We start from the raw sequence: 25,126 nt of genomic DNA, 5'->3' as shown, positions 1-25,126 counted from the left end.
TGAATAATATTGTTGCATTTCTTGTCCGTTTCCTCGCTGGCAAAATATTCATAGTGCTTATACATTCCCCTTCCTTCTGCATCTTCTGCTTTCTTTTACAGCGGTGGGTTGTTGATAGCGTTTTTAATAGTTGTATGATTTTAAATCTAATTTTATTTTGTAAAGCACTTCATGTCGGACTCCAGCCTCTAAGCATGGGACTGAGTGTCAAACCCATCCTGTTCGGCACTGTCTTGTGTCCACGACAAGCACGTTGCCTCTTAGCTATCCTCAAAGGATATGCATATACATATATTTATTTATTGAACAACGACTGGGCATTCTTTCATTTTGGAACTGTTGTACTATTGACGTTTGTGTTGCTTTTGTCTCAGGTTCACAAACCCTTCGAGGAATGTAGCCTTCCCTCTGCCCATGTCACCACAAAAGGCAAATGAGGTATATCTCTTGGCTGTGCCTGTTTTACCTTTATGATTAGGATCTCATTTGGTTTGTGGAAGAGTCATTTGTCACAGTAATATATTTCCACACCTTCCTTTTTGTTGTTGGTGCCCACATGTTGTGTTCTTCTTGGTTTGGTTTTGAGGATCTTGTTTATTGTTTCTTGCAATCACGTGATTTTCGGCTGGGAGCCCAGTAGCAGAGATGTCCGGCAACATCTCTCTCCCTTCCTGACGATATCGAGTGCTTTATTTCATGCGATGAAAACTGATTGGAAGATTCAGTGTTGGTTGGGAGACCTTATATTGAAATAACTTAAAAATGACACAGAGATGTTAGAGTACATTAGCTTTTGAAATCACGAAAATGTCCTCCTCCAATGATGAAAGGGAATGAGACATGCAAGGACTTTGCAATCATTTTTATAAAATGCATGCTTGTGTCCAATTAATTTTTAATATTGGAAGATGGGAAGTGTGTGATTGTGAAAGCTAATGTGCTGTAACATTTCTGCATAAGTGCCTAATTGCTCCAGTAAAAAAGGGTTTCCATTCACGATAAACTGCCCTGTCTGAACAATGTGCTTACAGTTGGTTAACTTTGGTCCCATGTTCACCTTCCATAATGCAACGTGAGAGTCCGTCTTGAAGAGGCCATTGGCACCATACCACAGCCTGACTGGTCTTGGATGTCCGGAATGCAGCAGCATTCTGGGCAGCGGACAGCTGATGTTTAACTTGTGTCATTCCCTACATAGACACTGGACTACACATGTCTGCTCTGACTAAAAGGTGAGTTGGAAACGAGACAGTGCTTGAAAACACAGCCACTCTCCCTTCGCTGTGCAAGTCACTGTTAAAGCTGCATTTTATGCAGTGCTGGCTACCTGTTCGGTATTTGTAATCTTCACCACTGTGCTGGTTTAGTGGTCGTGCTGCATATCTTTGTGGTTTGACATGGGCCACTCTGCCAGTTTTGCTGCGTTGCTGCCTAAGTCTTAATAGCTGTTATGATATGGGTCACTCTGTCATGGCTTTGCTTTTTGTCACTGCTGATATGGGTGCGGACTATAGTTACATCTCTTTGATGACGCCGTGGCAGTTGATAACTCTGCTGGTTTCGTAGTTTTGTCACTGAGGTGATTCTGCTTGTTTGGTGGCTATGCTCTGTGTGATCACTCTGCTTTGGGCTTTTTGCCATCAGTCGCTGTTTTTATTTGTACTCAAATGTCATTCTGTTGATTTTGTAGTTGTGTTGTTAATGCAGTCTCTATATTGTATGGATGTGCTATTGTTCACTGTGATGATGTCTTGGCTGTGCGGGTCTTCACTCTGATGATTTAAAATGGTTGAGCTTTCGGTAAATATGAAGGTTGGCTGTGCTGTTGATCACAATGTTGGTTTAAAAGTTATGCTGTTGGTCACTCTGCTGCTGAATGCCAAATGCACTGTTCAAAATATCAACCAGCCCACTACACCAACCAAGAATCAGTCAGAAAGACTGCCACTACAGTCAAGTTCACAGCGCTGGGCCTGTGGTTGAGTGGAGTACTGCATTGATTGTAGAGATCTGCATTTGATCTCATTCACAGAGATTAAAATCCCGGCAGGACCATTTAGCACTTTATCCAATCCAGATTTATATAGTGAGTTAGGTAACATTAAACATCTATTATTCAGTGTCAAGAGACCCCAGGAAGAAAGTGTGCTTTACAACTGCACCTGTAATTATAAAGGAGATTGGAATCCACAACTGGACTGGATCGAGGTTCTGAATCAAGAGCTGAGGAAATGCCCACGCCACCACCATCCCCATCACCCATGATGTGCCTGTGGAAGCAGGGAATCCAATCCTCACTGTAACATTCAATGATAAACCCCTTAGACCAAAGAGCCCAACAGATTCTGCATCTCCATGTTGGACTCAGGATTTGTATGTTAGGATAACATGACTGCGATATCTGTTACTCCAACAGGTCCATCCAGACACAAGCTTTCCTCTCCCATATGAGGAGAGTTTCACTGGGTTTTGAAGCCTCATAGATTTTCACTGTGCATTGTATAGCGGTCGCATAAATGCAGACATCATTAGAAAAATACATATATCAGATTGTATTAATTCATGAAAAGTACAGTACTGGCAATAATATCAGAAATAATAATTACCAAGATAAGTAAAACTGTATAATATATTGTCAAACACCCAGTAGTGTCATAAAGATAATATTGATCAAAAACAAAAATAATTAAGATAAAAAACATGTTATTTATATTATACAATAATATTCAAGATTGATAACATGCAAACATGCAGTTATAACTGAAACAACAATAGCAATGCAAAATAAAAGTAACAATTCTCTTATCCATCCCAAGGATAAAGGTGTTCATGCTGAATCCTAAACAAAGTAATTTTACTCTTCTCCTCGCACACTCTTCAAGAGTTGTAGAAATTCCTAATAATTATTTAAGTTTGCTGTTCATTTTAGTTGAGGGATAATTCTTGCCCCCCTCTCCAAACACCTACAGGACTCTTCATATACTTGTAGTCGAATAGTATAAACCCTCCAGATTCGATCTCACTTGTTCCCTCTATGGGGTTCTCCAGACCCTGTTGCTCCATTAAATGTGATATTGTCACCGGACATGCATTTCATGGGTTTCCTGGGCTCCCTTAATCCACATTATAAATTAGTTCTCTTGATATTACTCATCTCCTCCTTCTTTGGGCCTCCCCGCTACCTGTGTTAGCATCAGGTCCGATCCCTTGGGTTGGCTTCATCAAGGGGATGGATTACCCGTGCTCATTGTGCTCATAGCATTGAAGCCGCTGCTTCTGCTTTGATAAAGCTACCGGCTCCGACAGCATCATTCTTTCACCTCGAGTAGAGGATCTGTTTCTTCACTCGCTTCTGGTGTGGGCTTTCATTCTCAGGGTCACAGCTCACCATGGAAGCAGCGTGGTCATGCCACCAGGTGAGATGGCTTTTCCATCTCTACTGTGGTTACTTTGCCTCTCTGCTTGCCAGCCCTCTGGCATTCTTTGCTCTCAGCACGGCTCCCCCATGCTAGCACCAGCTCCATGGTACAGTGTGGCTCTGCCCCTCCAAGACGTTCTGCCATCAGATACTTGCCTCTGGATATGACTCTCTCGACTTTTGTTGGCTCTCAGTCTGAAAGAAGAGGACACAATCCTTCCTTCGACCCTAGAATCGACGTCTACCTTCAGACGCCGGGCCCACCACAACCTGTCTGTGGTTGCACCTCCAGGTATGTTTCGCTTCGCGTGGACTCTGTCTCTCAGGCCTCGTGGTTTGCTGTGTGGGGCCTCTCCTTTGGGCATCTGCTTCCTTCTATTCTGCAGCCAGCTCCCCTGCTCAGTGCAGCTCCTCCCCTGTCAACATCCTCACGTCTAGGACTTGCCTTGGCATTAGGATTCTCCTTCTCTACTCAAGGTTCATTACCACTTTATTGTTTTCCTGAAATGAGAGGGGGCGTATTGTTCAGCACAGGTTGTCAAGCATGTGGAAAGTTCATCATTACCTCGAGTCAAACACATTGAGATATCGTCAATATTATCTTGAGATATCGAGACAGATGGGTTGTTCAGATTACTTAATCCCATGTAAGCAGATAATGGGCCTCATTCTAAATTTGCTGGTCCGGAAACAAGGGTGCCGGTAAGCACACCAGCACCCTTGTTTCCAGACCAGGAAACTACGTGTTTGGCTGCCGTGGCCTCTGTGCCCGACAGGTCTGACCCTGCAGAAGACAGCGGTCACAGTAGGCAAACCCTTCACGGAAGCACCGGCCCTGTTAGCAACAGTGCCGGTGCTTCCGTATTCCCACTCCCATAAAGTCCCATAGGACTGATAAAGGTCATGAGGACTCTACAACACTTCAACGATTCATCATCCACACTTTCAGTGACTCCCTTTTCCCATAGCCCCATAGGACTCTATGGGAATGATGACTTACAATTTACTGGCACCTGACTTCCCGGGCTGCCGGACTCATAATGAGCCGGTGGCACTGGGAAGTCAAGTGCCAGTAAATTATTATGGGTTCAGCGGCAACCTGTATCTTATCTGTAGGGAGTTCACCATGGGAGTCCTTGACCTCTAAAGGGGGGTCGCCCCCAGGAAGGTCTGCTTGCCCAAAGCCTTACAGAAGGTTTAACTGAGCGGGCTCTCCTCTTTAACCTCAAAGGAGGCAGTTCCCCCTAGAGGAGAAAGGATGAATACCATGGATTCATCTCGGGTGTCAGGTTGTAAGATTGTAATAATCAGGAGCTAGTTATCTTAAGAGATGGATGTAATAATGGGTTAGGGTTAAACTGCTTCCTTTGTCTTGTTTGTAGAGACTGTGTTTTGACAGAAAGATTGTGGTTTACTTCCATGCTGTGTGGGAGAGGGAATCTGTCATTGTCATATGTTTGGAGGTCTTTAGCTGTTTGTATGGCTTGAAGTGTAGGGTTCAGATCCCAAGTGGGATTTTGGTTTGAGGGTTGAACGAGAATATTTTTATGAGAAATACCTTTGTGAGTTAAGACCCCATAAGTATTTTAGGTCAAATGGAGGCATTGTGAGTGATGTTCACAAGGCTGAAAAGTTAATTACAATGGATTGACAGTGCAAAGTCCAGTGTAGAAGGATAGGATGGGCACCTTGCACCAAACGCAATGCCTGTTGAGGGATCAGGAAATGATTTGTTGCAGTTCTTGGTTCATTGCTGTTTGTCTGGCTTGATTAGTGGAAACGCCACACTTTGAGCTGTTTCCTGAATTGCTGTGATATACTTCCCTGCAGAGATGTAAAGATATGGGGGGTCATTACGAGGTTGGAGGTAGGGGGTTAATGGCACAGGTAAAGGTGCCGGTGCCGTTAACCCCTTACTGCCGCATTACGAGGTCCTTTAGCGGGTCCCGCTAAGGGCGGCTGGTTTTACCAGGCGCCCTTAGTGGGAGCCGCTAAAGGACCAGCATGCTAACAACGGGCACGTTATAAACGGGCCCGTTGTTAGCATGGTCCCCATTCCCATTGAGCCCTATGGGGGCTCGAAAAGGGATGGGTTCCTTGAATGGGGAAATACCGGGTCCTCCGAGGTTGGAATGGCCCGGTAATTCCCCATTCAGGGAACCCGGACCCGGTATGTCGTAAGGGGGTAGCCATGGCGCGAATAGCGCCATGGCTACCTCCAACCTCGTAATGACCCCCAAGGTGTTCCAGAGTTTTGTGGCCAGGATCATCTGGAAGTTTCTTGTTGAAGTTCGGGAATATGACTAGTGTGGCATTGCTGTACCTGTGAGTCCTGGAGGTCATGTAGTGCTGGAACAACCATTTCATTGATAGTGAGGCCTTTCCAGGGAAGCATCGATGAATAATGCAGAGGGTTTTGATATTATTCCTTACTCAGAGGGAAAACCAATTAAGTTTGTGTTTTGCTGGGGTGATGTGTTCAAACCTATTCCCCTGAGAAGTAATCTGGCTACTGCATTGTGGACTTTTTGTAGCTTTCACATGAGGTAGATTGGAAGTCAGAGATAGAGGATGTTTACGTAAGCCAGTATTGATCTGAAGATATAACAGCCTAGTTCTGTGCGTGACTGCTAAGCAAAACATTAAGGCATTGTAGAATGCAGAGATGGAAAACGCAATTTCTGAAATTAGCTTTAACTTGTGGTTTAAGTTTGAGAACACTGTCTATCATGGTTATAAGATTCTTTACCATGGAGGTTGGTATTGGGAACAGGCCCATCTCATCAGGCCTAGGGAGTTAGGTAGTTCTGGCAGTTATTGTATTGCAAAGCATCAGTTCTGTTTTGGACGGGGTGAGTTTAAATCTGTTTGATGTCATCCATGCATCCACTTGTTGAAGGCATGTTTTTGTCAAAGGGATTTGAAATCGGTTTGTTATACAGATTGTATATTGTTTGAGTGTCGTCTGCAAGTCAGGTCTGCATGGTTGATGATGTCCATCCAGTAAGGAAGTCATGTACATTTTTTTTTAAGAAGGCAGGCGACAGTGAGGATAGTTGGGTTACTCCGCAGATCAGTGGGCACAGTCAGGATTTGTATGGGGCCAAGATAGTAGTTTCTAATCTGCCCATGGAGAAGGAGGTTATCCAACATGGAAGTGTTCCTTTATTTTGATGTCTTCCTGTCTCTTTAGAGGCAACTTGTGACTGATGTTGTCAAAAGCAGCAGATAGGTCAAGAATGAGTGTGCATTCTTTGTTTTTGACTGTGTTGCCCTTGAGTGCATTCCATTTTGTGCACAAAGTTGATTCTTTACCCCTGGATGGTCGGAAGCCATGTTGGGCCTTACCCAGGAGGTTGTCTCAACAAAATCCCTGAGTTGTCTCTACATCAAATGTTCAAGTGTATTTCTGATGAAAGGGGTGTTTTAGATGGGGCGGTAGTTAGCAGGAACATTTGGGTTAGCTGTGGGATTTTTAAACAGAGGACTGCTGTAAGCAGCCTTCCTTAGAGATGGTGGAATGCCAATATTGATGGAATTGTTAAGGAAGGATAGGAATATAAGCATAAGCACCAGATGTTCAGTGATGGATTTGAACATGTTGGGATGGCAGAGATCCTCTAGAGATTCTGCAGCATTGCAGTAGTCAATAGTGGTGTGAATATCCTCTGTAGACACAGGTTAAAGAGGGAGGAACTGAAAGTGTGGATGATGCATCGATGAAGTGTTGTAGAGTGGTAATGACCTTTATCAGTTAGGTGTTCTTGAGTATCAAAATTTTTTTCATTGAAGGGTGCTGCATTCAGATTGCAGAGGTCCTTTGTTACATTGGGTGTGTAGCTACAACTGGTTGGATTTTTGAGTTCCAAAACATTTCCTTTTGATTATGTTGTTCTGAATGTATGCATTGAGAGTAGTTTGCTTTCTTGAGTTTGATGACTTTGTTGAGGGTATCTCAAGATGATAGGCACATTTGTTAGTTTGTAGGTTGTTTTCTCTCCAGGTATTCTCCAGATTACGATGTTCTTTTTCCAGACAAGTTAGTTTGGGGGTGAACCATTGTGACAGCTTCATCTTTAGCGAGTTATTAAAAGATTTCTTCAGAGCAATGCAGTCCAAGGTGGAGATAATCCAGTTATGGATGTTGTGGGGTTTCTAATTTGGTGTAGTTATTAGTCCATTTGTAATGAAGGTCGTTTTGTTTGCTTGCCCTCTTTCCATTAGAGTGTTGATGTGTAAATCTTTCCAGGTTCTGCTCATGGTCATGGGTGACACAGGTGGGTATGTGATGTGATGAATCAAGGCAATTTATCTCTTATCCCCAATGGGGAGTCATCCCCTTGGAAACTAGAGAGGTGGGCCTGCTGAGCGAGTTCATCCCTAGGGGTCAGAGAATGTAGGTCCTCACTGGGAGTGAATCCCTTTGTGTGACAAGGAATCCCATTCCTTTAAGGAAGTCCTGCCAAAGAACACAATATCTGCGTAATATGTGAATAGAAGAAACAAATACTATGACTATAGGGCCTACAACCAAGACTGATATCATTTTTCTATTGGGTCAACTGGGTGCTACTGAACAGTTGAACTCAGCTGTGGATATACAGATGTGCGTGAGTACGAATATAGAATGAAGAATCCAGAATAGAAAAGAGAGAATCCTAAGAAGTGTCGAGGCTCTAGCATACTGGTGTCCTGGAAGGGCAGAGATGCACAAGACCACGGAACCTGCGCTAGCATAGAGAGAAGCGAGGAAAGGGAGAAGCCGGAATGCCAGTGCTGACAGAGGTGACACAGCCTAACGAGAAGCAGAGAGGGGAAATCTATCTCCCTTGGTGGTGTGACCACGATGCAGCTGTGGTGGATCATGGACCCAGGAAACATCACTCTGTGCACAGGGGAGCAGAGGAAACAATCCTTCATTCTGGATAAAAGAACCAGGGAGTCTGCCGTGCCAGGCAGCACTCAAGAAGCAGGCGCTTATGGGACAAGAACACTGACATGGGAGGCCTACAGCCACAAACCGGTGGGACGGCACCCAGCTGGAACAAGCCCAGAGATACGGAAGGTACCAGGGTTGCCCACGGCAGAGGTAGGCAGATGAAGCCCCACAAACAGATGGAAAGAGAGGAAGAGGGTTGTGGGAGCCTGAGAAACCCAAGAGATGAATATGTGATTGAAATATTGAAACCAACACTGTGCTTAAGAAACACAAACAGCCAAAGGAGTTTGAAATGCCAAAAGAGATAAGAGACATTTGGGAAACTACAAGGAGAAGGGAATCTAAAAGATTCAATCAAGGGCTGATATAACCCTAACAACACATTATAGAAATCCAAAAGAAAGGGAAGCTGGAGGATTCAAGCAAGGGATAAATACATAAAGCCAAGGAAGAGAAAGTGGCTAAGGTGTTGGGAAAAGAATAAGGAAATCAGTCAAAAATGCAGAGTACTAGAAATGATTAATTTAAAGAAAGATTTTAAACTTGTCCTTTAGAGCTTAAAAGAAGAGCAGTAACCCTTTTAATTTTGAACTATTGGTGAAAACTATATCCTGAATGAGATCCTCTGAACATTGGCCCAAGAAAGCCTGAGTGAGAAGGCAATCAACTGGTCTCATTTTATGTTATTTGAATATAGTGGTAGGGCTAGATAGAAGATAGGTTACAGATTTGGGACTACCTCTTTTATGTTGATTACTGACAGGCACCCTTAGTTTACTTTATCGGTAGGGACATCCCTCAGAGCAAAAGGGACAGCGAGGCATTTTTCTTTTAGTTTCATTACAACACAATTAGCATGTCATTCCTGAGTCTTTCTCCTTCTTCTGGTTTTCTGGTTTTCCATAGTGACACGCGGTGCGTCCCTAAATTGTATGAATAGTATTGATAGGTGGTCTCCCCAGCTCTCCCCACGTAGCTTGTGTTGGTGAGCAGATGCCAACTGCATTTTCTTTGCAGAAGATGCCATCCAGGTTGTGTCCAGCAGTATGAGTGGGGCCATTAACCATTTCTTTTAGGAGTAGTGCAGTGAGATTATCTACAGGATATTTTGTGACAGAGTTCTCTTTCTTCTTGAGTAAGATGTTTAAGTCTCTGGGTATGCTTGGAAAGTGGTGATCCATGGGCAGATTGGTATCTGAATCCGCAAGTTTGTTTGCAAAGTATAGGCTGTACGAGGGTGATCTTCATATGAAGAGAAAGGTTAGTGGTGTGGGATGTTCCCAGTGGTGAGCATTGAAATTAAAATAGACTCTCTGTGTACTAGTGCTATTCCTCCTCCTCTGCTACCGGCATGTTTTAGCGCATATGATCTTGTAGCACAGAGGGATACATTCAAGTACAACTGGAGGTTGATTATCAGAAAGTCTGGATTCTTTGATGAAAAGCAGATAAATGATGTCCTCTGAGAAAAGGTAAAAGATGACGGGGAGTGTTGAAAATAGAGTGTGCATTAATCAGAAGGCCTCTGGCTCCCATCAATCGAGGTTGGATTTTAGTTGGTTGGAGAGATATTGGGGGGGGGGGTTTATTGGTGACTGCTTTCCTTTCTTTCCAGGAGTTCTATATTGAGCAGATTCTTGTGGGGGTGTGGCTCCTCGTTCTGTTTACCTTGTGGGATTGTATTAGATGGTGTGTGTATTTTAGTGACAAATGGCATTTTAGCTACTGCTCCTTGTGATGTGGTCATATGTTTCCCTTGGGGGAGCATACGATAGGGATGCTGGGTTGGTATTGTGTCAAGTTTCTTTTATTGATGATTCTGTCATTGGTTCAGTGATTATGGTCATTTACGCACACTTCAGGTGGGTGCTTCTGGTGGAATTTGGAGATTAGGGTTTTTAGCAGCCTTCTGAGGTGAGGTAGTGACATCCTTTTGAATATCTGGTTGACTGGTATAGAGGAGTGCTAGTGTGGCTTCATTTCGTTCCTCCTCTTTTATTGCTTTCTAATTCTGATGACGTTGCAGCTCTTTGACATGTTGTGAGGGCAAGTGTGTGGAAGGAGGAAAGCAGTAGGAATGATGGGTAAGGGATGACGGGGTGATACCCTTTTGATTTGTTTCTCCAACCTGAGCTAAAACGGTGGCAGAAAGGAGATCATACAGCTCTATACTGGGTATGTATAGAGTGTGATGAATAACCATGTGAGACAATCTAGTTATCCAGGTGACATTTTGAGTTAAGCAAGTGAAGATGGAGAACAGGTGTGGCAGCCCATCTATGCAGGTGATCCCAATGATGCGATCTGAACAAAATGAGAAAGTCTAGTATTGCAGTTTGCACAATAAGTCAGTCTAGCTAAGAGGGAGAAAACAGTGTTGCAATCTAGCTATGTGGTTGAACACATGTGAGTCAATTTGGCTATGCAGCAAAACATAATGAGGTAGTAAAGTATTGTAGGTTGCACAATGAGACAAATTAGCTTTGCGGCTGGACATAGGGCAGGTATCTAGCGATGTAGGTGAATATGATAGTTAATCTAGTTATGCATGTGAGTAGAGTAAATCAATCTGGCTATGTGGGTACACTATGGGGCAATCGTGCAACACAAGTGAACACAATGAGGTAATATGTCTATGCAGGTGAACAAAATGTATCAATGTGGTTAGTCAGGTGAACACAATCAGGCATTGTGGGTATGCAGCTAGACACAATGAGGCATTTTAGTATTTCAGATTACATGATGAGTCAATCTAGATATGTTGGTGTATACAGTGCAGAAATCTTGCTATGTAGATTAACACAAAGAATCAATCTAGCTTTGCAGGTTACACTATGAGTCAATATTGCTATAAAAGTGAACACAATTGGGAAATCTGGCTATGCAGGAGAGCAAAATGAGTCCATCTAGTAGTGCTTGTTGTACAATGAGCCAATCTGGTTATGCTGGTGGAAAAAATGAGGTAATCCAGTTATGCAGGTCAACACGCTGAGGCAGTCAGATTTTATAAATGGTGTGTAATTAATACAGAGGGGTATCTAACATTTTGATAGGTATATAATTGGTCATGCAAGTTGGTGTAAATGTGCGTTGGTGTATTGAATTCACAGTGTTTGAGGAATTTGATCATCTGCACAGGTAGAGTGGGCTCGCCTGGGCTTTTTAATTTGTGTCTATTTAAAAGAATTAATGATGGGAGATCAACCTCCAGAAAATATGTGGGGCCATTCCCACCCATATTTTCCACGCTCACCGCACAGCAGAAAAATAGTCATGTACTCTGGGAGGACACAGCTTACCAGCGCAACCCTCCCCTGTCATGTGTAGCTGACACCTGACAGGTGTGGGTACATCCAAAGCCTCTGGCCATGGGCAGCCTGTTTAGCATTTCAAGGCCCCATGGATTTGCATCTCCATTGTTACACCTTGCTGGTGGCAGAGAATACTGATGAATGTTAATTAACAGGCCTCAGGGAGGCCTGGGTGCAGGAAGTGACAGTGCGGACCAGAGACCAACACCTCTTTGCAATGCAATGTGCTAACTTGGTACACCCCTCCTTGGTATGAAAGGCAGTAAATGTCCTGTCTGGAACCACTCCTTTCAGAGCAGGGAAGTATGTGAATTGTAGGAGATGAAAGTCTGCCTGCAACCCCCTGTGTCAAAGGAGGCCCATGTTGTGACCAAGCACCGCATAGGGCAAAGTTAATTAGGGAGAAACTTTGATGTACAGCAGACAGGAAGATGGGTAGGAATTAGAAGTATGTTGTCATCCTTCCCCGCTCTGTTGGCAAGCGCTCTGATTATGACCTGAAGCATCACTGAAGATTGTTGTTGTTCACCCAGGATTGGTCCATTAAGGTGGGCTTAGCCTACACCAATCACTGGGGCCCATTTGGCTTGAAAGGAGGGCTGAGCCCCTCACTGATCATATCATCTTAAGACTTTGCAAGGAGAAAGAAGAAGGACTCATTTGAGCTGGAGGTAAAGTCTACTTTACATCTTCCGACAGTGAAGGAAGGCCAGTAGCTCCAAGAGGAAGTAAGATCCATCCTGTAAACATCTCCCAGGGAACACAGGGAGAAACCGGACTCAGAGGACCCATCCAATAGCTCCATGACTGGTAGCCAGCAGCACACAGAGTGCCCTGCTAGGTTCTGACAGCAAGCTTCCTAGGTGGGAAGTGCCGGAGAGTCTCTGGACAAAGGACAAGGCTGTTGCCTGCTAACACTCTCCTGAGCTTTGGGCATCCGCCTTGAAAGGGCACAAGCCCTAAGAAGAAGATAACAGAAGTGCCACCGAAGCATCAACCAGCATCCATCATTTGAAGGAAAATGTCGAGACAGTCAAGTCCTCGAAACTGCATCCGGTTACACCGCGGACTGTTGTCACACCGCAGTCACCAGAGCCATCCAAGACACTTTGGCCAGCATTCCAGATCTGCCAACCAGCACTGAGACAATGATTCTTGGCCCTGAGCCACCACACCAGAGAGCCTGCAGACATCCCTCCAGCCTCGCTTGCCAAACTGTCTGCCGCCTGGTACCCACAGTTGTCTCTCACCACTAAATCTGTCTTATGGGCTGCAAAGTGCCCTGGAATCACGTTGATGCTGTCGAGCGCCACAAACTTCATCAGTGTGGGATGTATTGACCCACTCGGCTATACTATGCGGCATCACTCTGATATCTATGGTGCAAGAACCAGCAAAAATGCCGGTAAAACTTTTGTGCGCGCCAAAACATCCAAAACTGTGTTTTCAACACACAAAAAGATGGCTGCACAACCTGCCACCCATGGTGCATGTGTGGTGGATTAGAACACACGCTGCAGAAAAAGTGCCAGTCGGGTCCATGACAAGCAAACATAGAGTGCAGAAGGAGTAGCAGCATTTTGCAAGTGAAACTCAAAAATTTGCCTATAATGACATTTACTTTGCTGCTAAAAATCCAAAATGCCTGTACATAACACTTCTCAACACTCAAAATCTGGCTTGGCGCTAAAATAAATTTAACCTAAGGATGCACTGTGAATGTACAAAGTCCTGAAAGGTTAAAAGCAGAACATTTTCTAGCAAAACTGGATTGCATGTGAATGACAGTTCCTGACAAAAATCTGAGTGCAGCACACTGGGCTCTCCTGATTAGACTTTAAAGTTATCTAAACTAAAAGCTTGCTGGATTAGCAAATATAAATGGATTGTTGATGAAAGAAACACAGATCCCAGTTAGTTTTTGATTCCACGGGTTTAAATCTAGGAATGTAATTTACTTATGTCATCTGATGCAACAAGTTTGTTTTCTGCTGGATTTTAAGTCAAGAAACTAAGAATAAAAAATGGAGCCTGACTGGGCCGCCAGAAGTTGAAAAACAGGTTTTTCCACCCGAGATGAGGGCTTTCCTCTCAGCAGATACTCACTAACATATCACAATTGTGGGGTAGGACAGACTTTTGTCTGCAGCCAGAGACTGAAAAATGGCAGATTCTCCAGGCCAGGAAATGGACGTGTGAAGAGGTCGTAAACTTGGCTTGCAGAAGGTTACCAAAGGTGGGGGCTACTCGGCTAACCTTGAGCTCCAGGGAGAGACAAAAGGTGAACCATTTGCTGCTATTTTAGAGTCTCATAACTTGTTATCAGGAATGGTGAAAAATATAAAAAGGGCAGATTTGTTTGTCTAATTTTGGGCGCTACATTTCAAGATGTGATGGAGCTGTGTAGCATATTCGGAACAGGAATGGCAATATATGTGGTTTTATGGGAACTGTATTTATGCTAGAATTGTTAAACTTTGCACACACATTCTTATGGTAAACACACATAATTGTGGAATTTGGAGAACATTTGGAAAATGTTTTCATGGTGAAATGGACAAAATGCTGCAGAAAGGCGAAACAAGTTCTCACCGCTGCAGGATTTTGAGGGACAGATACTCCATAACATGTGTAATCCCTGTATGTGATTTTTGTAGAGGTTACAAATGCATAAATATGTATTTAGGACAAAATTTGATTTTGATACTAGTGGCTAGAGGAGATTTCTAAGGATGGTAAAAGCCAAACCATGAATGTGACATCATCTGTCTTGGATACAATCACTCGTCTGCAAGGCGGAGATGAGACTCTGATCCAATCCCATTCCACAGGGGCAAGTTTAGTTCAGCCGGCCCATACACCCATTTTTGTGATGTCATTTGAAAGGATAAATAGAGACAGCTGACAACACATAGAGACTCACTCATCTGATTCCAGCGAAGCACTCTAATCCAGCATTCACCATCCAGCATTCAACATCCTTCCAGATCCAGATGCCAAGGACCAGGCCAAGCAGTAGCTGAACAATTTTCAGCAAGGCCTCAACCCTCAAACTTATCCTCATAACCCAGCAAAGCACTGTGGTGTGAGAAAGCATCCTGAAACTAGCATCCTGAATCTGGCTTGCTACCATAAAGCTTGCCTGATGAACTCACAATCCCACTGAATTGAAATATCCAGAAACAAGAATGGCAGATCCTGTGCAGTTCCGGTGACCGGCCTAGCTGATCCATTCCCACGCCTAATGTGCAGTCTTTCCTTGAAAGAACCAATACATTGACCAGAACCGTGACTGTCCAAAAATCTTAAATCCCAGTGGATTGTGAGTATTAATAGGATGCTAGAGAACTATTGCATACCTTGCATTATCTTGTTCCTCTCTAATCTCTGAACTATGCTACTTTCAGAACCAGTAACAGTGTCAAAATCTTTAGTGCTATCTTATTCTGTCTAGTTGCTAAAGCTCCATTTGCATAGTCATCTTTATTTGTGTAACTCTGATCCATAAATCTCACTTTGAGTCTTTGGACTGGTGCCGCTGGGGAAGTTGATGGGGATCTGTTACTGAAGTCATGAATCAGTGTCAGAGCTTACTTTGTCCCGACTTGGTTGCCTAGCCTGAACGCTCTAGCCTTGAGTAAAAGCATAAGCCATATTTTCTGATGCTAAACTGAAGTCCTTGTCCAAATTTGTGTCTTTATTTTCGAAAACTACCTTTCACTAAAACCTCCATCACTCCCTCAGTTTTTGGGATAGAAGCGAAATGTCAACTCCCACTTGTACCTAACATACTCAGCTATATTCACAGTGCCGTTGACCCGTCATATCAAAAATCGCATAACTAAAAGTTTGCCGCAAATTTACCGTTAGCAAAAGTTTTGCACTTGTGAATAGTTTTAAATTATTTCCCTCTTTGACTTTGAGATTCCAAATGTGTTCTTTTGATTAAATCATTGCTTTTGCTTGCCTGCATCTGTTCAAAGCGGCTCCCATAGGAATTTATACAAATTTAAGCATTTTTGAACATATTTTGTGTTTTTGCTCAGCCAATTTCAAAGCCATCCTGACAGTTGAAAAGTCAAATCCGTTTTTCCTGGTGTTTATGGGGGGAAGGTGGGAGTGATATTCTGTTTGGTCTGTGTTTTTCCTGAGTACCTGCTCTCTTCTCATATCTACTTAAATTGCCTATTGGTGGGTTGGGGGGTGTTGCAGGGGGAACCTCTAACCATAGTACTATCTGTTCAAAACCAGCCCAAAAGCATTCTTTTCTCTGCTGTATTTTTTTGGGGTTCATTACGTGATTCCTAGTGCATTAAAGATATTATTTGTTGTCCCTGTCACCCCATTGGTGAATGTTGTTACCTATTAAAAATATATTGTGATTTTAAATTCTAAACAAATAAACAAATAATTACCTTTACAACTAGCATGATTCCTGGTTCAGTGTAACCTGGGGGTATTGTGAGAAGGGTGTGATATGAGTGGTATATCATTAAGAACATTGAACTTGTAGAAAAACAATAAGGGTTTCATTTGCGCACTACATGCTGGGAGAGACTTGGGTGTGTGCCTGATTGAAATCACTTACATCAGCACCAGGTATATTGTGGTTGTATCCCCCTGGTCCTTCTCCGAAGGCCCCTAGAGACAGTTACGACCCTTTGCCCCCTTGGTGTTGAAACCAAATAACCTAGAACAAGAAGACTGTTTACTTTACCAACTACCCTCCTGTCAGTATGCTGAGTGAATCCCTTTCCTTTATGAAACTGTCTGTTCTCTGTGTCCGTGTACAGTGGGGGTTGTAATTGTAGTGTGCTAGAAATGTCTGTTGTAGTAATAAAAAAGTTGATATTTGTCTACAACTTTGACTGGACAGTCCCTTTTAACATTTAATTTAACATCCTTACTGTTCATGGACTGCAAGAAAGTCATTGGGCCTGATCACGACTTGGCCATTACCGATGGTAATAGCCCTACCGCCGAACTCCCCGGCGCTAATAGCGCCGGATCACAAGTTCGGCGGTAAAGTAATTCCCCATTCCCCATTGAGCCCATTCGGGAATGCCCCATTCCCCATTGGGCTCAATGGGGAATTTTCGCGCTCTTACCGCTGGCGGATTTCCCGCCGGCGGTAATAGCGCAAATTTTCGGCAGATTTCCCCCCAGCTCAGAGCTGGGGCCAAATACGCTGAAGCCCTGAAATGGCGGACCCTTAAATCTGGCGGTATTAGCGCTACCGCCGGATTTAAGGGTTACCGCCGAAGTCGTGATCAGGCCCATTGTATTTTCCCTTGTTCCCTCCCTTTGCCTTGAAGCTCTTTGAAACACATTGGGCCTCATTATGAGGTCTGCGTTAAGGGGTTAATGGTGCCGGTAAGGATGCCGGTGCCGTTATCCCCTTACCGCCGCATTATGAGGTCCCTTAGCGGGTACCGATAAGGGTGGCTGGTGAAACCAGCCTCCCTTAGTGGGAGCCGCTAAAGGACCAGGGAGCTCACAATGGGCCCATTATTAATGTGCGCGTTGTTAGCTCCCTCCTCATTCCCATTGAGCCCTATGGGTTCTCGAATGGGAATGGGGATGGGTTCCCTGATTGGGGAAATACCGGGTCCTCCAAGGTTGGAATGACTCGGTAAGTCCCCATTCAGGGAACCTAAACCAATGATGCGGTATGGGGGTCGCCATGGCGCTAATAGCTCCATGGCTACCTCCATACTCGTAATGAGGCCCATTGTGTATAGGCACTATATAAATAAACTATCATATAATATCATATCATTTGGTAATAATCGTATTTTTGCTTTGTTGCAACTAACTAATGATCCACAACCTTGCAGAGAGAAGCCTGCCATCCCATCCATGTTACCAAAAATTGGACAAGGAGGTCTTATAATTTACTTGTATTCCAATATGTTCAGATCCCTTCTGGTGTACTAGAGGTGTGGGGTTGATTGATGGTTTAGAAACCAATATTCATCCCTGGACCACAGGTGCCCCAGAAGTTGATTCATCACAGCTGGACAGGATTGCAAATGTTAGCCATGGCAACATCTTAGTTATACCTTTGATTATTAGCTTATGTCACATCTAGAAAGGACTGCGGATCTTAGCCAGGGCCACTTATCGGTTTTATCTTTTGAATACTGGCTTGCCTCACAGATAGACAGGATCTGAATGACTGAATGTTAGCCAGGGCCACACTTTAAATATAACTGTGAATACCATCCAGCATGGCTACGGTACATATATCCTGAAGACTATGGTATGTATACCTCACACCACATCTGTGGACACAGGCTACAGGCACCTCCAAGCATCCATGCACCGTAGAATGCAGCTATGGCTAAGCTTTCCAGTCTAGCAGCACACATAGCCGGCCAGACTGAAACACCTGACATACCTCCACACCTCTACCACTAGCATACAGTGACTACCTACGAAAGTAATTCAGTATAGCTGGTCACACATCGTCTCTCCCCACAATAGCAATCTATCGCAAACCCCCAACAGCGCCCACCCAAGTGCCTGACCTTGCTTTGGGCAGCTTAGTCGAGTCTAGCAAGTTACCCTAGAACAGCAAAATGCACACACACATCTCGTAATCTAAACCCTTCAGAATTTGTTTAAGCACACTGAATCGGTCACCCAGGGCGTTTCAACCTAAAAAGCACATTGAGGCCACACAAGTGGGGAAAGTGCACTATATAAATAGCCAAATACAATACAATACAAAACATTGGTTGCAAACGGTCGGACCAGTTGGAGCCTTGCGCACAGCTTAGTCACCCAATGATAAAAGTACTGTTGCAGGTAATGGTTAGTCACTTCTGGGTAATAGTCATGGAGCTTGACATGGAAACTCCAAACGGCATGGCCAAGGATGTCCTGTGCTTCTTATGTCAAGAGAGGGGACTTCCCAACAGCAGTAAGGTTAATAACCTTGAGTTCCTGACCAGCCTCCAAGCTTGGGTAGAAGCAAGGGCGGTTGGGGTGAAGACCCCAGTGGACAGGCTAGGCCCTGTATATCAAAACGGACAAGACCTTCCTGAGGGGTAAACGACGAGGATGACTGCATGAGCAGTGTCTCTCCCCAATCATCCTGCCGGGGGGCAAGTGTGGTTTCTCTACACTCAAGAGTGTCAGTGAGGACAGCGGCTAGTGCGGCATTCCACAGGTCCCAGGCCTCAGCACAGCCTCTAAGCGGCACAGTAATTGTTGATTGCTGTAAATGAGTTTGCGGCTAGGAAGTTCCTGCTGGAGGAGAGAAGACTAGCGCTAGAGCAACAGAAACAGTGGGACAAGGTCACCATAGAGCTGCGCATGCTGACGCTTGAAGAGCAGAAGGAGGCCAACAGGTCCGCCTCTAGCGAGAACAGCAGTAGTGGCTGAAACCAGAGTGCAAGGGATAAGCCCCAATGTCACATCCCTAAAGATTTAGTAAAGGCTTATGAGATGTGGAAGGACATTTTTGACTGGTTTGAAGCACTCAAGCTGGAATTCCAGCTGCAGGAGGTGGATGAGGTACTGTGAAGTGCAGCACTGATAAGTCACTTACTGACACCAGCAACTGATGGTATTCTTCAGTTAACTCCTGACGCAAGGCTTGTTTATGAGAGCATGAAGGCAGCCCTCCTCAGGAAGTTTTGTAAAACCCCAGAACAGTATCTCCAGAGCTTCAGAGAGCTCGGAAAGAAAAGTGGGCAGACCTTTGAAGTGTTCAGACACTTGTCGTTGAAATATCTGAGCGGGTGGGTGATTGGTAACAAAGTTGACACATTTAAAGGGATGTACGATTTGATTGCGTGTGAGCATGTATTGAAAAATTGGGAGGTTGACCTACACCAGTATCTAGTGGATAAGACTATCACAGATCCAAGGGAGCTTGCAAAGGCTGCTAACAGGCTTGTGAACACTCGAGTCCTGAAAAAGACTTAGGTGAGCACACCAAAACTGGAAGAGAAATCAGCTGACAAAAAAGTAAACAAGGTAGGGAAGGACAAAAATCCAACTCAATCCTATTAAAAGTCAGGTCCCCAAAAGAGCAAAGGGAAACCCCCAAACTCTAGTTCAGCTGTGCACACCGAAAAGAAGAGCGTGGGAACCCCTTACACTGTGACACCTGCGTTCTCACCAGCCAAAGTTTGTTTTGTGTGTAAGGAGCTGGGCCATAGGAAAGGGGATCCTGCTTGCAAGTGCTTACTCAAGCAAGCCATAGTGAATGTTGAACTCATGGAGGAGGCCATAATTAGTGTGGGCCTCTCAGAGGAGGATTTCCCACTAGGCCAGGGAGTGGCTGAATGTGGATTGGTTACACTAAGTGTGAACCGTACCGGATCTCCAGAAGAGAGCGCAGTTCCCAATAATATTCAACTCTATCTAGAGCATGTGTACATCAATGGACACAAAATCTCTGCGGTCCGAGACACCGTGGCTATCGTCACCTCTGTCACCTGACAGTGGGTAGAGCCAGGCCAGTATATGGATGGGCCTGAGTTGTGCATAAGTGGATTTGATGGTAAGAGTAAGTGCTGCTTGGTGATGGTAGAGTTCAGCTGGTGAGATGTAACGCCCAGCGCAGTGTAGGGTTGAAAGGATCCATCCCTGTCCCATGTCTGTTGGGTAATGATCTTCCTGACTCCAAAATAGTCACAGCGGCTACATGATCAAGGGCCAAAGAGAATGCCAGAATTAACGCTCTCAGAGCCTTAGGGCCTGGAGTGCCTCCAGAGGGCTTGTTGGAAGGACCAGCGTGGCCGGTTGCCCCTAGTCCAGTTCCACAGACTGCTGAGTTGCCTACTCCTGTGGGACAGGGGATAGTAACTACGGAAGACCCTACTTTGGTAGCAGGGGACCTGTGACCTCAGAGTTGCCTGGCACAGGGCAGGAACCAGGTGGGTGCAGATCTGAAGGCTCTGCCCAAGCTGGATGAGTTCGCATCAGCTGGGGGCCCAGATCAGACTGACTTCGACACAGCCCAGAAAGAGTGTCCCACTCTGGCGGGTCTGTGGATGCAGGCGGAGGACCATGCTAAGGGCTAGGCCCCTTGGCTGTTCAAAGTATACTGGGAGAATGGACTATTGTACATTAGTACCCAGCACGCACGGCTGAACGGGAATACTGTGTGGTGTATAACTACGGCCCCGGGCATTACCTGGGGCGGTATTGGCCCGCCGCCTTCAGGTCTTATTGCCACAGTGATCCAAAGTATTCTGAGGGCAGGGACACCAGAAGATTGGTGGTTCCCAATGCCACAGAAAGTTCCTTTTGAATTTGGCTCACCAAATTCCTTTAGCGGGTCACTTGGGAGTGACGAAGACATTGGACCAGTTGTCTGTGCACTTTTTACTGCCCGCAGTTCTTCATAAAGGTTAAGGAATTTTTCTGGTCCTGCCCGACTTGTCAGGCTTCTGGTTACTCAGATGGTGCCAAAAAGGTCCCCTTAATTCCACTACCCGTGGTTGGGTGGCCTTTCGAGAGAAAAGGCATGGATATTGTGGGTCCTTTGGATCCTCAAACCTGCTTAGAGAACCAACACATCTTGATGGTGGTGGGTCACACCACAAGATACCCTGAGGCTGTCCCTCTGAGGAGCATCAAAGCCCCTATGGTTGTGAAGGCTCTGATTGGGATATTCTCCTGTGTTGGATTCCCCAAGGAAGTCGTTTCTGACTGGGGATCAAACTTCATATCATCATATATGAAGGCAATGCGCCAAGAGTGTGGAGTCACATACAAGTTCTCTACCTCCTTTCATCCACAAACCAATGGACTTGTTGAGTGGTTCAACAAGACCCTGCATCATAGGTGGCTTGGAAGAGCACCTGAGGAGAAAATGGGATATTCTCCTGCCATGTCTTCTGTTTGCCTGCAGGGGGTTGCCACAGAACAGAGTAGGGTTTAGCCCCTTTCAGCTTTTGTTTGGACACCCTGTACGAGGTCCCCTCAGTCTAGTGAATGGGGGTATGGGAAGCAAATCATCATCCCTGTCACAAGATGTGGTGGACTATGCACTCAGCTTTTGGTCTAGAATGGCAAAGTACATGGAACAGTTGACAAAGAATCTAAATGCCAGTCAGGAGCTGATGAAGCAATGGCACGATGAAAAGGCCACAGTGACAGTCTATTCTCCAGGCCAGTTGGTGTGGATTATGGAGCCTGTCAAAGCCAGTGCCATTGAGGACAAGTGGATTGGGCCTTACTTTGTGCCGGAAAAGGTAATTGAGGTGAATTATATCATTCATGTGAAAGACCCTAAACAAATGGGCAGAGTCTTTCAGGTCCACCAACTAAAACCCCATTATAGCTGGATGACTTGGTCATGGCGTTAGTGATTGATGGAGAGACTGAGGAGGAGACTGATCCACTCCCAGACCTCCTGCACACAGAAACCACAGATTGGTCAGTTGAAGGTGTCAACCTTGCAACAGACCTATCAGAACTGCAACTGACAGACTGTTGTCGTTTACTGGGACAGTTTGCCTGTCTGTTTTCGCGAACTCCTGGTCGCGCAGAGAGGTGCAACCATGATGTGGACACTGGAGACAGAAAGCCGGTGAAGAGTAGATTTCACTGGATGTCCGATAAGGCCTGGAACACCATCAAGGAGTAGGTTTCCAAGATGTTGTCCCTAGTGGTGATAGACCCATCCCACAGCCCCTGACTAGCCCAGTGGTAATGGTCCCTACAAAGACCAGTAGTGGGATGATTGAAGTTTGCTTTTGTGTGGACTACAAAGGGCTCAATTTTGTCACAAAGACAGATGCTTGCCCCATTCCTCAGGAAGATGTCCTCATTCACAAGCTCGGCGCTGCCATGTACATGAGCACTTTTGACCTCACTGCAGGGTATTGGCAGGTCGGCTTGACAGATGGAGCAAAAGAGAAGTCAGCAATCTCAACCTCATTAGGACATTATCAGTTCACTGTGATGCCCTTCGGATTGAAGAATGCCCCAGCCACTTTTCAGAGGATGGTTAACCATGTTTTGTCCGGATTGGAAAACTTCAGCACTGACTATTTAGACGACATTGCTGTGTTCAGTCATACCTGGGAGGATCATGTATCCCACCTGAAACAAATGCTTCAGATGTTGCAGAATGGAGGCCTGACTATCAAGGCCAAGAAGTACCAGATAGCGTAGGGTACCGTGACTTACCTAGGCCAGCTGTCATGACCACTGCTTTCAAGGAGTCAGGACCTACCCAACACCCTTGGAAACAGGCTCATAACATGCCTTATCGGCACCAGCAAGTCCCAATAGGGACCTTTTGGACCTTGTCCTGGCACCGGTGGTGCCAGGCTCATAGTAAGGACCCGTCCCGGCACAGGAAGCGCCGGGCTCATATCAAGTGTAAAAGTGCTTGGGTGAACCTACGTGAAGCAGACCATGCTGCTTACTTACCAGCCAGATGATGCTTTACTCTCTTTTAACAGGGACTACTTTTCTTTCTGGGTGGGGCAGGCACCACTCCCTGGATCACTGATGCTGGAACTCTTCTGGAAGCAGGAACTCTTTTACCTGGGCGCGGCTACGGTGGAAGAAGACACCTAAGTACTCCTATGGGCTATTTAAACCACACCCGATTCGTACCACATGCTTCGCGTTATTCTGCATCTGCAGCAGGACGCTCACCGTGTCAGCTCCAGCGAATCTTCAGCTCCGGATCCTGTAGTTACGAAAATTACCTGCTGGGAACCAATCTTCAATCTTCAGCAGCTCCTGCAAAACAAAAGGCACAGGTTAGACAAAGGCAAAGTTAGCGCTTCAACTCACCCGAGCCATCGGCAGCATCCAAGTCGTTTTCTTTTCTGCATTCCGCGTCCGGCATCGGGCCTGCAAAGACAAAGAACATTGGTTAGTAACGTTCAGTTACAATACTGCTTACCTGTGATGCGCTTGCTCCAACTTTGTTCGCGCTGCATTCCGGCACCTGTAAAAACAAAAAGGGGACATTAAGGTGCATTCTACGGCCCTAAAGCAGTCTTCCTACTTACGTGCCTTCGAATTCACCATCTTCTTGTTACGCTCTCTGCCACGAATCTGGGAGAGCATCTTCTTTGGCATCGACAGCATCCTAAAAGCAAAAGACATAGACATAAGGAAAAAGACATTTAAAGAGAGCAATCCAAAGAGAACTTTAATACTTACAAGTCACGCTCGTGCAGCAAAATGGCGGCATCGCTCTCACCTTCCCTCTGCAATCAAGAGGCGGAACTCACATCCAGTGAAGTAACTGGACCCAGCGCCCCTGCACAAGACGCAGGATGGAGAGCTCAACATTCACTTATTTAAGGTGAGCACAACAATCATCTGAGTACCACGGGGAGAAAGGGAGAGAGGGGCTAGGAACTTCTCCCATCCTTCCAGCCACTAATACCTTGATTTTCCACTTGCAGACACCTCTCTCTGCAGGTCAAGCTTTCGGTGAGTAAGGGGCCAAATCCGGGAGCCAAACGAACCCTTCGCCTAACCTTGAAGACGTTTGCAGCGCCCAGCCCAAGACCAGCGCCTCCGAGGGAACCAGGTGAGCGTTACAGAACGCGAAGCCTCCCAAACATTTCCCGCCCAGGCGCTATGGAGACTTCAGACACAGACCAATTGGCCCAGTTGCTCGGGGAGTTGAGAGCAGAAGTACACGCAGCACGCCAGGAAACAAATGCCCTAAGGAGAGAGCTAGTGATTTCTAAGGAGCGAACAGACGACTTGGCTAGACAATTGTTACAAGCCCAAGCGGGACAGACTCCTCTGCCTACCCCTGGTGGAAGCCATGCCCCAACGGCTTCCTCTAATCCGGTGCAAATTAATCTACCAGGAAATGTACCTTTGGCTCCGCCCGAACGCTTTTCAGGTGATCCGAAAAGGTTTGCTGTGTTCATCAATCAGTGTCGTTTGCACTTTCTGTGTAGACCTGCCACTTTTCCAACAGACCAGGCTAAGGTAGCCTTTGTGCTCTCATATCTTAGTGGCAGCGCCGCAGATTGGTCTATTCCTTTAGTGACTCAGGATAACCCTATCCTTTATAATTTCCAGGACTTCCAAGCTAGTATGGAAAGATTGTTCGCAAGGCATTCTCAGGGACAGGCTCTGGACAATGAACTTCTTTCACTACGACAGGGCAATCAAGATCTTCTGGCCTACATTGCATCATTTAACAGACTAGTGGTTGAAACCGGATGGCCGGAGGATAAGAGAATCACCCTTTTCTATAGAGGCCTTCGTGGAGAACTTAAAGACGTTCTAGCCCAGGTGGTGAATCCACCACAAGACTGTTCCGAATATATTGATCTGGTGGTGCAATTAGATCATAGGATACAAAATCGAAAAGCCGATCGTTCCAGGTTTGAAAATCGAGTTTTTTCAAGACCACAGAGCTCCGTTAAAGGAAATGATACCGTGGAACCCATGCAGATTGGGGTGGTAAAAGGACCTCTAACCCAAAAGGAAAGAGAAAGGAGAAGA

This window comes from Ambystoma mexicanum, chromosome 11, assembly GCF_040938575.1.
Source record: "Ambystoma mexicanum isolate Mex_15411 chromosome 11, UKY_AmexF1_1, whole genome shotgun sequence".
NCBI lineage: Eukaryota > Metazoa > Chordata > Amphibia > Caudata > Ambystomatidae > Ambystoma > Ambystoma mexicanum.
The sequence above is the reverse complement of the archived record's forward strand: the minus strand, read 5'-3'. Positions refer to the sequence as shown.